The sequence below is a fragment of the Ranitomeya variabilis genome, chromosome 1 (genome assembly GCF_051348905.1).
Source record: "Ranitomeya variabilis isolate aRanVar5 chromosome 1, aRanVar5.hap1, whole genome shotgun sequence".
Taxonomy (NCBI): domain Eukaryota; kingdom Metazoa; phylum Chordata; class Amphibia; order Anura; family Dendrobatidae; genus Ranitomeya; species Ranitomeya variabilis.
Window position 1 is genome coordinate 648,091,539 of NC_135232.1, and position 12,356 is coordinate 648,103,894.

The 12,356-nt window shown below is 39.8% G+C and overlaps 1 long non-coding RNA gene across 1 annotated transcript in view; it reads left to right on the forward strand.

The window, feature by feature from the left end:
• Window positions 1-297: 297 nt before the first annotated feature.
• Window positions 298-12,356, forward strand: part of LOC143815315 (uncharacterized) — an 84,091-nt gene continuing 72,032 nt past the window's right edge. Inside the window, exons 1-2 of the long non-coding RNA XR_013223722.1 lie at window positions 298-432; window positions 11,867-11,951. This is a non-coding gene — a long non-coding RNA (uncharacterized LOC143815315). The remainder of the gene's footprint in view (window positions 433-11,866; window positions 11,952-12,356) is intronic.

Genomic DNA, 12,356 nt, shown 5'->3' on the forward strand with positions numbered 1-12,356 from the left:
GTTCTCTCGCACAGGGCTTCTCAAACGTTTTCTCCTTGGGCCTCATTAGTGCAGATCAAGTTGAGGCAGGAACCTCACCCCATATGGTGCAAATCCATGAACAATTAATCTTAAATGGGTGCTCTAATACCTGAAATGTCCTTTTATAAATATGTTTTATACCAGAAGCACTTTTCTCATTTCTGCTTTATTATAAAATATCCTATATTTCTCTCTATCCTGTTAATGCATAAATGTTTTTTACTTCACTTAACAGTGCCTGAACTAACGAAGTAGTTGCTGTCCATTCTCTTTTTCAGCATATTGCATGATCTGTCCTTTTTCTTTTTGGATGTGCACTCCTCCCATTTGGCACAGGTGATCTTAATTAACAGGAGACTGCAAAGAAAAGGGTCTAACCCATTCCTGCTCCCACTGGAGAGCTTGAGGAAGGTGAGCGCTCCTTTCATGTGGTGTTGGTGTTGTGTGGCAGCCGTTGTTGTTTTGTTCTGATGGGGTGGCGCGGTCTGGAGTCCTGGTCCATGGACCAGTAGAAGCGCAATCTAAGGCCTCTTTCACATTTCCGTCGGCCCGACATACCGACGGACGTTGTGCACAATTGTGCACGACGTGGGCAGCGGATGCAGTTTTCCGAACCATCCGCTGCCCATTCTGAAGTCCAGGGAGGAGGGACGGAGTTCCGGTCACGCATGCGCGATCAGAAATGGCGGATCCGACAGACAAAAAAACGTTCCCTTGAACGTTTTTTCATCATGAAGGTCCACCAAAACACGACGCATCCGTTGCACGACGTATGGATCGTGTGTCCATCCGTCGCAATCTGTCATCAATAAAAGTCTATGGCAAAAAAACGCATCCTGCGGGCACATTTGCAGGATCCGTTTTTTTACCGCAACGACGGATTGCAAAAAACGGAAGTGTGAAAGAGGCCTTAGTGTGAAACGCTTGTTGTCCGCCATGTCTCTTTTTTGGAACTCACTGCACCTGCCACCACGCTGCTAGCACTTTTGCACTTTGGTTATTGTCCAGAATGAAATGAAAATTAAAATGGACTGAAGTATCTTCCAGATGGGGTGAGTGCTGACTTTCTTTACTTCATTGTCTTGATCTTAATGCCTTTGATTGTCTTAGTTTGGTCCTCAAAAGTGACTTAACCCTCAAAAAAAACTAGTGCATTATGATAAACTGCATGAAGAGGAGTTGCTGTATATTGCGCAAATAACCTTTAAATGTACAAGTATTGATTTGGCAATTATTCATATTATACAATCTAATTCTCTGTATCTTAAAATAATAACTAATCGCTCAAACTCCTTAATTTGTTTTTCGCTTAAATTGCTGTACGATTTTCAAAGCATAAAAAATAATCAGTCGTCACTGACCCAAAGATAATTTCTAATTGGAGTTATAAATTTCACAGACTCCTAGAGAAAAGATGTACGGTATTTCCACTAATTAGCGGATAGATCCAAGTCGAGAATCTATAGCTGCAGATCAAAGATCTTCAAGTCATCAGGCATCCCATAGAGAGAGACATTAGCCAACATATTTCTTATGAACTCCAGTTGAGTCAAGAATGACCCGAGTCTGATTTTTTATTCATCATTTATTGTGGGCACTGTTATTTTATTAGTGCACATTAAAAAGGGCAGTAGGAAACATAGTAATAGTCACATATATGAAGATGATGTCCCTATTATTTATTTTTCTAATACTTGTATATCTGCTTCATATTCTGGAGCGCTGTCTAGAGATCATCTAGCTACAGTATTTATGATACAGTCAGCATTTAGCTTGATGATGACCATGATGGTTAAAGGGGTCGGTCAGCAATTTTCTACATATGGAATAAGTGGTGTGATGGTTTAGTCCCCAAATTAAAATGATACCTTTTTTTCATGCAAATCAGACTGCGAGGGGGCATGTCAATGCACTGGACAGAATATATCCGAGTACATTGGCATGCCACTTGTGAACTTCTAGCCTGATTTGCATATTGTTTCTACACTAGATGGCTTCTTCACAGATGTATACCTCTGTTTGTGTAGTACAAAGATGGCAGACACGGCTACCTTTAAGGCTACTTTCACACTTGCATCAGTTCGGGGCTGTCGCAAACCGTCGGCCCGACGTACCGACGGACAGTGTGCTAAATTTAGCACAACGTGAGCAGCGGATGTAGTCTTACGACGCATCCGCTGCCCAGTGTGATGAGCGGGGAGGAGGGGGCGGAGTTTCGGCCGCGCATGCGTGGTCGGAAAAAGTGGAACCAACGGACAAAAAAAAATTACATTGAACTTTTTTTGTACGTCGCGGCCGCCAAAACACGACGCATCCGTCACACGACGGATGCGACGTGTGGTTATACGTCGCAATGCGTCGCTAATGCAAGTCTATGGAGAAAAAACGCATCCTGCGGGCAACTTTGCAGGATGCGTTTTTTTCTCCAAAACGACGCATTGCGACGTACGTCACACGACATAAGTGTGAAAGCAGCCTTATAGAGCCCCCTCTGGCTAACCAAAACCTATGCAGCATGTATCTAGTACGCACAATTTATAGAGTCATCCTTACTGACTCCAGTTTGTTTTTTGGTTGTGTCAAACCACGGTAGCACCTCACAGTTCCAGCTACATATTCTGTTTTCCCCGCCATCACATTCCCACAACCCTAGCTGGGCTAATGGTTTGATCACACTGGTAATTATGTACAATTTTAATTTAAAGCATATCACGCCATTCCTCCAGCGCTCCTGAGGACTAGCTGCTGGGATGAAAGCGCCACATATACTCATTTCAGGCACTTTGAATATATTTAGTGGATTAAATAATGTACAAAATGTTTGAAGCCGTTTAATAAGGTAAATTTGTCTGGAACTGTGAGACGCTACTTTAGTTGGCACAATCCAAAACAAACTAGAGTAAGTGTGGCTCACTCTGTACATTACATTCACTACGTACGTGCATCAGTTTTGTCTGGATTCTCCAACACAATGTGCAAAGTTGTACTCACTGTAATGCAGCAGTATTCACACAGTGCGGTAAAGAGGCAGCGTCCCAGGTTAGTCCAACTTAAAAGTCATTATTAGGCAAGTTACAACAACAAAGGCAAACGTTATCCTCCGAATCGCAGCCAGATTGTCCGTCACTCAGTTTCCGTGGGCGACTGCACCACCGTATCACTCGTGTGTGCGTCAGTGGCCTTGCTTCAGACTCACACAGACCTGTCCTGCACAGAGCTTCCTACTCTGCTGCTTGCAAACAAAAAACTGACCCCCCAGACCTAAACTGAAAGTTTAAATGTAAATCGTGGACATGAGCCACTCCAAAAATCCTGAGTGGAGGGAGAGACCCATCCCACTACTAATCCTATAGGTCTCTCCAAAAATAAAAGCCCATGTCAGATTTTTCTTAAATTTAACCTGGTCAAATAGCTTGAGAAAGTTCAAACGTACTTTTATTTTGCATTGTAACCACAGCTTTGGCTATAATTCCAGTGCACTCTGGCGGGTTTAATATGCCTCTGTGAGCATCCTATATGCACATCCTAGGGGACACATAACGGCCCTCACATATGGTTCCCCTCACTGTCTCACACCACTAAATTAGACTCACTAAAAGAACCCTCCTCCTCCTCCCATCTAAAATTTTTATCCTCTTAATATATTGTAGTCATCATATTATACAGCACTGTGTACTTACAATTGCTCATTTTGCCTTTCTATCCAGTTAATTCTTTTTTTTTTCTCTCTGCTCTGTGTAGAACCAGGAAGTCTCTAGTCCCTGCATTTATCATTCCCATCTTCACCACAAAACCCAGCTGCTGCTCCCCCTGCAAAGGGACTTTTGCAGTCACTCATGATTCATGTAGGGAAAATTGACCTCCTGTTTCTACATAGAGCTTAGAAGAATTCAGCTAGTCAGTTTTTATTCACGTGATGTCATAGACCTAATGGAAAAGAGAAGAATTAGCTGGGTAGAAGGGAAAAATTAGCAATTGTAAGTACACAGTGCTATATAATATGATGATTGCAATATATTAAGAGGATAAATACATTGATGAGAGGAGGAGCGCTTCCTTAAATTGCTGCATTAGGGCACCATCGATGGTTATTGCAGGACTCGAAGAGGTAATGCATGATTGAAGGCTGGTTTTATGGAAAATAAGTCTTTGGTAAATAAGTAGGCTTTTTACCCACTCACCTTCTTTGGATTGGAGCTACATGGCGACATTGGCTGTGACACAAATAACTTGACTGAAGATCGCTGTATGTTTCTGTTATATCGCAGCATAATACCAGTCAATATAGTTGCATTGCAACACGTAAATTACTGCGAAAAGCAAGTCTCAAAAAAAATCAAATTTTTTGATATTTGCTTGTTTTGGGGTAATTTGTGGGTCACAGTTTGACTCCATTCACATTCCATTTACAGTGTACCAGCAGCACATAGCATTTTTGAGCTGTACGACTTTTGTTGCAGCCAAACTTGTCGTGTAGCCTCGGCCTTAGTCATTTTAGACATGCTGAGTTTGTGTGTTCTTATGTCTATTTATTTTGTATAGTTGGAGAGAAAAATGAAAGAGAACATATTTTTAAAGCTACTGTAACATGGGTGTGATATCTTATTCTTTTCATACCTTTGCCGTTCTGTTCCACACAAGCATCTGATCTCCTTTGTCACTTCATTCCCTTTAATGATCCCGTGACATAGATTACTGATGGCCTTTAAAGGCCAATTGGACCATCTGCTTTGCCCTGTGCCTGCCTTTATCTGGCAATTGTCTTATAAATACATGCAGACTGCAAATCACTTTGCAGCTAGAAGAGTCGGGAAGTGAATTGTTGTGACTGCCTTAAATTTACGCCGGTTGATAAATATGCCCCTAAAGGCCCAAGATGAAGCGAATCTACAGCTGTTACTTACTTCATGCCATGTATTCTGTCAGTGGAGATGACCTGCATTTCAATCATGGATTCAATTTAAACACTTGATGTTACTTATGTATGCAACCTGTACTACGGGAAGAAATTAAATGTAGGCAGGTCATAAAATATTAGCAATGTTAGGCAAGTGATGAGGCCCACCATTTCCTTACATGTATGTTGGAAAGACAGAACGTTAAAAGCAGAAAATACTGTTTTTAAGCTTCCTGGAAATGGTACTCCCATCTTTGAAAAAAAAATGTGATCGTGAGGGTATTTCTGCTGTATCCATCACTCCAAGACTCAGATCCTGTAAAGTCATATTTTCAAAAGCTAATTTCTGGAGATTACCTACAAAAATATTGCCGTGAACTCTCAAGATTTGTGTGGATGTTGTGGTTCCATAAAGAAATTATTGACGTTAGTGGCCTACGTTGCAAAGTCCTGAGGCTGAGGTTGTCCTTTAGACAGATTAGCGTGGACTTTGCTTTGACAAAATGGAAGTGCAATACCACCGATTTTAACCTACGCCTCAGGGGAACAACTCCTATTTTTAGAGACTTGGCTTGAAGTTTGCCCCAGGTGACTAGTGGATTTCTGTCATTTTGAATGAGAAACCTTGATTACATTTGTTTTTCAAGTGGTTCTTAGTCCAACACTGAATTATGTACTGCACTGCAAGGAGCAGATCATTATTGAGCTCATCTTTTGGTTCAATACAAACTTGTTTTCGAAGAAGCACTCTCATCACAATGCCAGTCACAGTGCCTCCACAACAGCATGGACAGGGAAAACCATGTGTCTCCGTAAAGACAGTAGTTAGCTTGGTGATGGCAACTAAGTCGCTTGTAGGCCATGTTTCCATATAAACACACAGTGTAATTGCCCCAGCATGTTTTGAAGAAAATCGGTTGTGTTGTGAATATCCAGGACTAATTTTTTTTTTTTTTAATTCTGGGCCTAAGAAGTAACAGGCAGGTAGGTGCTAACTATCTTCCTGTTGTGCCAGGCACCGATCTTTGCCACCACAGGGCAATCACAGACCACTCCTGCTGGTGATTAAGCGGCTTCCCTGACATCACGTCAACATCAGCTTCTCTTCTGCTTTGCTCTGTTGATGGGGCGTCATGCCTAACAGTGTGGAGCTGGTGTCAATGAGCATGACTTCAGCAGTCCCCCCCGTCAACAGAGCAGAAGCTGCTATGTTGACGTGGTCAGCTGAATCACCAGCAGGAGCGGTTATTGACTGCTCTGAGCTGGTGCCAGGGATCGAACATGGCGTTAGCAACTACTTGTCCATTAGTTTTTAGGCATATAGTAAAAAAAAAAAACATAGTCCTAGATAATCTCTTTAACTACTCAAGCAATGTGAATACAGGTCCATATATATGGGCTTTTGTGGCAATATTACCCTGAGAGCAACACCATATCGGTAAATACAAAAAAAAATAGTACCAACTGAAAATGCCTATGTCTCTAGAATCGTGAATTTAAAGGGAACCTATCACCCCGTTTTTTTCGGTATGAGATAAAAATACTGTTAAATAGGGCCTGAGCTGTGCATTACAATAGTGTAGTTTGTGGACCCCGATTCCCCACCTATGCTGCCGAAATACGTTACCAAAGTAGTCATTTTCGCCTGTCAATCAGGCGGGTCAGGTCGGATGGGCGTGGCTTCTTCCCCCAGATATTGCATAGTTTTCCGTTGGTGGCGTAGTGGTGTGCGCATGTCCAAGGTCCCCAATCCTGCACGGGGGGGTGAAAATAGCAGCGATGTCCGTTATTCCATTGGTGGTCGGTGGGCGCGGCCATCTTCCTTTGGCCGCGCGTGCGCAGAAGCGGCGCTCTGCTGGCCGCGGCTTCAGGAAAATGGCCGCGGGATGCCACGCATGCGCAGATGGAGATCGCGGCGGCCATTTTCCTGAAGCCGCGGCCAGCAGAGCGCCGCTTCTGCGCACGCGCGGCCAAAGGAAGATGGCCGCGCCCACCGACCACCAATGGAATAACGGACATCGCTGCTATTTTCACCCCCCCGTGCAGGATTGGGGACCTTGGACATGCGCACACCACTACGCCACCAACGGAAAACTACGCAATATCTGGGGGAAGAAGCCACGCCCATCCGACCTGACTAGCCTGATTGACAGGCGAAAATGACTACTTTGGTAACGTATTTCGGCAGCATAGGTGGGGAATCGGGGTCCACAAACTACACTATTGTAATGCACAGCTCAGGCCCTATTTAACAGTATTTTTATCTCATACCGAAAAAAACGGGGTGATAGGTTCCCTTTAAAAGAAAAAAATATTCAGTGGACCAGCAGAAATAAAATAAAAGCAAAAACTAGCTACTTTTGACCTGTTAACAGCATTTTTTGCACTAAACAAAATGTTGCAACAAATACGCATCAAAAAGGAAAAACAAAACAAGAAACATCAGACTTCAATTACAAATTTTGGTGCGGTCACCAGCATAAAATGTTAAAACACATATGACTTTTTTGCATGTGGGAAAATGGCCTAATAGTGCCTCCGAGGAGCAGCCACCTATCGGGCTTCATGTACTCCACACATAACTGGGGTATTGTAAAGTACTAATCAAGTATTTGTGCTAAAAACGCTGCTCCAAATTCGACTACTAAAGATTTATAGAATTAAAAAAAGTAAGAAATTATTTTCACCGATATTATTTATATTCCATGGAACTATCGCGTATACCGAGGCATTAGCGTTCTCCTAATACAATGTTATTCTTGATAATAACCACCAGTGATCATAAGATTCTGATTTATGAGTAATTATTTCTCTACAAACACGTTTCAGTGATGTCTTTACAGCCAGCGCTAGGCTACATGGAACAAAAAATGGATAATTATTTTAAGGAATGAAGCAAGAAAAAAATGGACAGGAAAAACTAGTATGTGCTGCTGGAGATTAGATTTTGAACAACTGTATCTGAGATGATGATGATAATGTTACCAAGTCATCAGTGAAATAGAGGGGGAAATGTAATATGAAAATGGAGATATAGACTGAACTAACGGGATCTATGTATCCCACTGTGCAGAAAAAAGGATAAAAACACTGTAAACAAAAGCGATCATCGAAGCCACCATTATGGGAAAGAAAGCAGTGCTAAAGTATAACCATACATTTCAAGGTATTTGAAATAAATACCTAAGGCATATCAGTGCACATTTTATTCACATTTTATTCCGTTTTTCCAGAAAAAAAAATAGTTTTATAGCACCACCTTTCCTGTAAGTTAGTGTCCTAACCTCAAACGAGTCTCACAACATATTAGATGGGTAATAGAACTTGTCCTGTAGCAAGGCTCGTTAAAGGGAACTTGTCACCAGGTTTTCCTAATATAAAGTCGTGCTAGCACCTTTAAAACATTCTAGTATGCTGTATGGATGAACCCAACTCCCTATGCAAGGCATAAAAATATATATATTTTCATATTTGACATTTTAAAAATTTCAAAAAGGAAAATGGGCTGATGCAAAAGTTTGAGCACTCTTCATGGTTAGTACCAAGAAGCACTCCCTTTTGAAATTATCACAGTTTGTAAACGCTTTTTGTAGCCAGACAGGAGTCTTTCAATTCTTATTTGAGGAATTTTCATCCATTCTTCCTTGGAAAATTCTTCCAGTTCTGTGAGAATCCAGGGTCGTCTTGCATGCACTATTTTGAGGTCTTGCCACAGATTTTCAATGATGTTCAGATCAGGGGACTGTGAGGGCCAATGTAAAACTGTCAGGGTGAAACGATATATCTTTATACACTTTTTGTACTTTTATATTCTTATGCTGTAAAACAATAAGTTTTCCCCTTTGCTTGCTGAGGCAAATGTAACTATATTTAAAAAGGCTGCCAGTATTCACCTATGCCCTAGTTTTGTTTCTGAGAAGCTAAGTATCGTTTCTGCTGAAGTCGAAACCTGAGATACGTGGAGAGAAGAGGATCCACCAGATGACGTCAGGACTAACCAGAAAGACCGAATACTAGACATATATTGCTTAAACCCCGCCTATTGCATGCCTTCCCCTAATACACTACATAATGCTGTGTATCAGGAAGTAAAGTTCAGTTGCTGTGACCGTTGCTAATACTTGTAAAAGCATGAGCATGCACTGAGATTGAACCAGCTCTTTGTCTGACTCATTCTTACCCGGTACCAATGCTCATAGTCTAATTTGGGATGACTGGTGAATGAAGGGTATTGTCGTGACGACCCCGACAAAACCTTCAGCTTGAGCCTTTTGAGGTAGTTTACTGTGGATTTTTACATATTTTGGATCATTATCCATTTGTAGAAGCCATCATTTTTTAGTTATTTAGTTATGTTCACTTAACTATAATCTGTTCCTTATCACAAGAATTGCTGATGTGCTGAAGAATTTCTGAAGTTTCAAGAAGTGCTACTGCTAATCAGTGCAACTTATTATTTGGGATGATCTGCTATTTCTATGTTTTAATTTATCAAATGTAGTCCAAAAAGTAAAGAACTATCACTTCATATACTAATATACTAATATAAACCCACAGTTCATATACTAATATAAACCCACAGTTCGGACTTACATATAAATAGCCAATGAAGTGAACACAAAAGTCAAATATAAAACCATATTTTATTGATAAAGATTAAAATAACACATACTGTATATAATAAAATTCTCAAAAACAGAGTGCCCAGGAGGAGGAAGAACCAGTCAATCCATAAATAGGAGGTAGGTATGTAGTATAAAAAGTGCTAGGACTTGCTAGAGTATAAATTAAAATAGACTCTTTTTATAATTTTATTATATACAGTATGTGTTATTTTAATCTTTATCAATAAAATATGGTTTTAGATTTGAATTTTGTGTTCGCTTCATCCGCTATCTACTGTATATGTCCAAACTGTGGGTTTATATTTTTATGTTTTGCCATAGTTGATTTAGCTTTGGCATTAATGATTGGATTGTTAGTTAATTTTGATAATAATTGAGGATTAGAAGATAAAACACATTACATTATATATCATTACATTTCCAATAGGGTATATATGATAAAACATCCATTCTATTATATTTGCATCATACAATAGACCTTTATAAACACATCTTTCTTTAACTTCAATTAGGCTAATTAGATTTAGATAATAATGACTCAATCTGCAATTAAAAAAAACAAACATTAATCAGGACAACACATGTCAATTCAGCAACTTGAATCCACTCTGTATATCCCTAAAATATCCTGACCCATGGAAAATGAAAGCCGGGATTAACAAGAAAGTAATTAGTAATCCCTGGTAGGGGCTAGGGACATTTATGAATTATTCAGTACCTGTACTGATAATTCCTACTGCAATCAGGCACTAATGACTTATGCTGGGTTTATACTTTTTGACCATCCCCATTACATGACTGTCGTAGGGCTACATGCAAGCTAATAGGCATTTTTGTTAATTGTGTGTAGCTGGTCTCCTCCAAAAATAATGTTTGATAAATCACTTTGAAAGACTCTCCCAATTCATTTCTATTCTGAAACCAAATATTCAAATTGCCTCTTCTGAGAGACATGCAGCCGCAGGGACTAGAACATAGTATTCGAGCACGCCGAAGACAATCTGTTAGCACCCGAGCATGCTCTGATAACACCTTATTCGAGCACGTTCTCTCATCACTAGTAGGTAGTATACTTATGCAGCCACAACTGTTGTCAGGATTGCATTGAGCGGCGAGGTCTTCTTGACTGATGCTTCTCCATAAAAGTCTGTAGGACTGATGGAAATAGCAGAGTGACGTACTGTATGTAGTACCCTGAACACATTAATAGATACCGTCATGTAAATCCCCAAGTATTTTAGGAAATGTACCTTAAATAATATTTTAATGAAACCCTTCCTCTGAATAAATGAATCACTATGTAATCAGTTACTCTGTAATTGCAGCAGTACGTTGGTTGAGAGTAAAGAGCATTTTGTGCAGGGTGGAAAGGACAATAATAGAGGCTTTGTGGTCACAGGCAACTGAATGCTTATTTCAGACCTATGTAAGGTTTGTTCAGGGCAGGACTTCACATATTTTACCCACCAACTACCTCTTATTTCTATAGATAGCTGCCAAACATCCCACAGATTGTAAAACACAGGTCTGGGTGCCCAAGTCTCGCCTGTCTTATTTTGGCACATATAATTTCATTTCCTGCGGTTAGATGGATCTTTTAGACTAGATGTAATTCTGACGATAATATACATAGGACAGAAGACAAGTTAACTACATGTATCTGTTGCCTTATTATTTTGTATTATTTTGCATCAGTACAAAAAACTTCAAAAACTCCAGCAACTACAACATATATGCAAGATAATGTAAAAATAAAAAATCTTTATACACACAACATATACAGTGTCTGCCAATATGAAAAAAAGCAAAGTGCTCCATAATGTAGTAATATTAGACACCAATAACCAGTTAAAAGCAATATTATGGGTATGCTGCTATGTCGGGCATAATACTCGCTAGCGGTTTTTCTCATCAATATGACTGCTCCGATCTGCATAGCTCATGGTCGGTTCGACCTGTTTTTCAAGTACATATTAAATGCATAAAACACATGTTATAAAGGTGCGCAAATATGTTGTAACCCTTCAATCATCTGTGTATTTTTAGCCTTCCAGATATCCCTTTTTGTGTCTGTCAAAATGATTTTCAAACAAAATGTAATATTAAAAAATATGAGAATTAAATAAACTAACATTATTATGCATGAAGTTGTGTAATTAAGTAATTAAAGGGTTTATCCAGGACTAAGTTTTATGCCCATAGTAAAAGTAATAAAAAAAAAAAACAGGTGGGTAGTTGCTAACTAGCTGGTGAGTGCAATCTTGTTATAGTCTCTAATACCTCTATCAGATAACACCCTTTTTGCCGCTTTTCTCTCCTAAAGTGTGAATTACTGTGACGTCAGTGGAAGCTGCCGAATCAACGGGAGGAACTGTGCTTGCAGAGATCGGCCACAGCACAGCCATTAGGTGGGTAGCAACCACCTGCCCTTTAGTTTTTAGGCCCATAGTTAAAAAAAATTTGTTCTAGATAACCCCTTTAAGCCCACATAACCTCTTAAAAAAGGGATTGTCACATGGGAAAGATATGCTTTAAATGTCTTGAGTCCTGACAAAGCAGGGTGAAATATACAGCGGGCATGGAAAGTATTCAAACCCCTTTAAATTTTTTCACTCTTTGTTTTATTGCTGTCATTTGGTAAATTCAAAAAAGTTCATTTTTTTCTCATTAATGTACGCTCTGTACCCAATCTTGTCTGAAAAAAAAAGAAATGTAGAAATTTTTGCATATTTATTAAAAAAAAGAAAAACTGAAATATCACATGGTCATAAGTATTCAGACCCTTTGCTCAGACACTCATATTTAAGTCACAT